The sequence below is a fragment of the Frankliniella occidentalis genome, unplaced genomic scaffold (assembly GCF_000697945.3).
Source record: "Frankliniella occidentalis isolate FOCC.00 unplaced genomic scaffold, Focc_3.1 Scaffold72, whole genome shotgun sequence".
Lineage (NCBI taxonomy): Eukaryota > Metazoa > Arthropoda > Insecta > Thysanoptera > Thripidae > Frankliniella > Frankliniella occidentalis.
The window spans coordinates 239,121-242,660 of NW_026267202.1; the positions used below are offsets into that span (position 1 = coordinate 239,121).

General features: G+C 55.6%; 1 protein-coding gene across 10 annotated transcripts in view; it reads right to left on the bottom strand.

Annotated features, from left to right (window-relative positions):
• LOC127749631 (oocyte zinc finger protein XlCOF6-like) overlaps positions 1-3,440 on the bottom strand; it is a 219,104-nt gene extending 215,664 nt beyond the window's left edge. For 2 of the 10 annotated variants that reach the window (XM_052268564.1, XM_052268569.1), the window contains exon 1: positions 2,422-2,610. The gene's annotated coding sequence lies outside the window, so the exon portion shown is untranslated. The other 8 variants (XM_052268566.1, XM_052268565.1, XM_052268562.1 and 5 more) reach the window with 6 other exon arrangements.
• Positions 3,441-3,540: the final 100 nt, after the last annotated feature.

Sequence of the window (3,540 nt, forward strand, 5' to 3'; positions counted from 1 at the left end):
TTCTAATACAGTGCAAAATGGAAAATTTGGCTGCTATAAACTTGAATATCGCAAAAAGAGCCGAGCGAAGCCGAAAGTCAAGGAGTACTCCCGGCAGCGTGAGCACTTTTTGTCTGGCCGTTATCCTCGTCCCGACGTAAAGCTAAGCCGATCCGTCCGGAAGAGCGAAGCCAGAACAACGAAAAGGGTGGATAGGCGGGGCGGGGCGCGGCGTGTGGCGGGGCGAGGCGGGGCGGGGTACATTCAGAGTATACGCTAACGTCACGTTCCAAAACTGTTATCTCGACGTCTCTACATTATTTTTGCCCCGTTTTATTCGCCGCGTTCCCTTCCGGCCAGAGGCGGGGCGGCGCAGCGGCAGCTCCGCGCGGCGATACAGCAACCAGCTGCCAGCGAGCAGGAGCCACCCGGGCGAGGCGGGGCGGGGCGGGCGACCTTGGCCACCCCAGTACACCCTATCTGCAAAGCAGGGCGTGAGGGAGGATGGGATTTCAGCGTCCGCCTCCTCCCTGCCAGTCCTCTTCCCTGTTCGGTGGGACAGACCAGACACCGGGACGGGCGCCGAGAGTCCTCTAAAACTGACCCATCTATCTGGTTCCCGCCCCGGCCCCGCGCCTCTGCGAGCGATTTCTCATACCTTCCAGTTTTACGCAAAACGGGGAACTTCCAGTTTCCGCTGAACGGGGGAAGAACACGCTTACTTAGTTTTCTGGTTATCCGGGCGGTGGTGAAATGGAATGCTCCGTTCCGTTCGGCTAAAAGATTATCGGTTAGGACCAGATTGAGGTAAGCGTCTTAACCCCTGCCCGCGTACCAGCAAAAGCACCACCAGGCGCGGAGGGTAGCGAAGCGGAACGTCAACGAACGGCGACCAGGAACGTAAAGGGGGGGGGGGGGTGAAGCGGGTGAGAAAGGTGGGCGGGGTGAGCGGAAGATGAGGGGGAAAAGGGGTGACGACGGCGAACATGGAAGGACGAACGAGATGAGGTGTGGAAGAGGAGAGCGGCGGTCAGTGGAGGGGCGGCGAGGCGAGCCGCTCACAAATCCACCCCTCTCGTCTCTCTAGAGCCCAAAACACGAAACAAACACTCGTCCCCGGTGGTCCTCTTACATGGTCACACGGGGAGGTGACCCAGGACGGGGGCGCAAGGGGGGGGGGGGAGGGGGAGGAGGGCGGCCGAGGGCCATCAAGGGTCAAGCGGCGTCGTCGTCCTTCCCCATCGGGCGTCCGCCCGATGCCCACCGAGGGGGTGGTGTGGTGGTGGTGGGACGGTGTTGGTGGTGGCCATCCCGCGAGATGCTTATCACCATGTGCCACGCCACGCCACGCCACGCCACGCCACGCCGGCGGGTGCACGCTGACTTGTTAATAAGACACCCGGCGGCGCCACCTACCTGGGGTCGTTTATCAAACTAGTTCATAACACGACGGCGCTGCTCGTGCGCTTGTGAAATTTGGGTATTTGTATTCATGACGGGTGCAGCGTGCAGGCAACATTAGTCAGGCCATTCAACGCAGCAGAGGAACTTCACCCTTGCACCACCGACTGGTTAGCTCATGAATGACGGAAGGGTCACCCAGGAAATGGGAGTCGAGGGATGAGTGCGAGTCTGGGTGAGGAGTGCTTGAGCACTACGCACACAGGGCTTCACTGCACTGGTTTACTTTCTGTACTGTTTGGTGATTGACGTTCAATTACATAGAGCAAATCAGAAGAACTGGGCTGTGTAACTTTGAATGAAAAGGCACGAGAAATTAGTCCCGTCAAGGCAAATCCTTAGCAACGCTCCAGAGCAGACATAACAAGAAATGGCATTTGGGAAGCTCAATAACAAGGTTTGGGTTCATGCCATTATCAGAAGTATGGGTGTAGTGGGACAACTTGATCCATGAGAATCAAGATTCAAAACATGCAATGATTGATACATGATATTCAACTTCCATCAGAGGACGTCACGCAAGAAAACTCACCTCACATTACTGATTGGGATTCCAGACACTTTTTCCGATTCACAAAATCCGCGAACACCACTTTAACTGTTCTCTACAGTAATATCACACAACGTACAGGTTATGGAACACTCCAACAAACGAACAATGACGACAGATTTCGCCGTAGACAAAGAGACCGGTCGTTTAAAAATATCGAATCAGTGAAATACCAAAGGACCTGTTCATTTCACAGAAGGTAATACAGGTATTCAGCTTCGCAACGAAAACTATTCACGATTAGGCGCAAGGTGACACACGCGCACGCCCGGGGTCACCCGAAACGAAACTGAGCGCTGGCGGCGGCGGCGGACCGTGCAGTGGCGTAGGCGTAGCGTAGCGCAGTGTTTGTTTTTGTTTAGCGGAAGGGGAAGGGGTGTCGTAAATCAACGTGATCTTCGATACAATTTCAACAACCAAGAGCTACGTACCATAAGAATTACGTCTTTGTGCCCCTGCGATGTGCAGCGAATCACCAAGGTGTGTGTGCTCGGTCGAAAGGACTTCGCAAATCTTCACAAACCGTCTCGGTTCGGAGTGCTTGTTTTTTCTAGGTTAAAGTGAACGGTACGAAGTCGCTCGCGCACGCTCTTGCTCTTGAAGCAGAGGCACAAGGGCTAACTCACCGGGAGAGATTCCGTTGAAGGGGTTCGAGGAAATCGCCGCGCTGTCTCACGAAAGCAGGAAAAGGAGGCTTTCACGGGATTGGCGACTGTACTGCAAAAAAAGATAGTTCTTTAAAATAGTTTGTTTTACAGCCTCATGACATGGATGACAAAAAAATTAAAGCAAGGATGTTCCCATTTCCAAGGCAAGTTCTTTTCTGCAGTGTAGACTCGCACATTTAATCGCTCCCTCCCCCCCCCCTTTCCCCCTTGCCGCTGCCGAGCGCTGAAAACTTTCAATCAGACCGTTACTTTCTCTGCGAAAGGACGTTTGGACAGGGATGATGACTGTAGGGGGACCGCCGCGACTCTGCCCGGCGCTCGCGGTCAGCAGCGCTGGGGGTGGGGCAGCATGGGGGGCTGCCCCAGCGGCAGGCTACACGCCGCCCCCGCCGCCGCCCCATGGGGGGCCCCCGCCGGCAAAAGTTGAGCAAACTCTCGATTTCTTCCCGCACAATTCGCTTGCCAACGCAAGGCGTTTGTCTGAATTAATTATTCCCCGCCCTCAGGAACGTAATTACCAGAATCCGATTCATTACACAGATCAAGCGGTGAGCCTGCAACAATAAAGAAACTTATGAAAACTTTTGCGGCGCGCGGGCCGGCGGTTTTCGGTTCGGAGGGGAAGCATAACGGGGGGAGGGTGCGCGCGGCAGTTGTAAACGGGTGTGCGATCGTGTCGGCCGTATGGTTTTCCTATCGTAACGGCCAATAGAAAGGGGACTTTTTGCGAATGATTGAATCGCACTTTACGAAAGCAATGAACGGGGGGAAGGTGGGCGATGGGGACAGGTGTGCGGCCGGCGGCAGGGGCTCTCTAGGCGGGGCAGGCTGCATGTCGGGCCGCGGGCTTGCGGTCAGAGGCACCCCCGCCCGCCCTCGCCC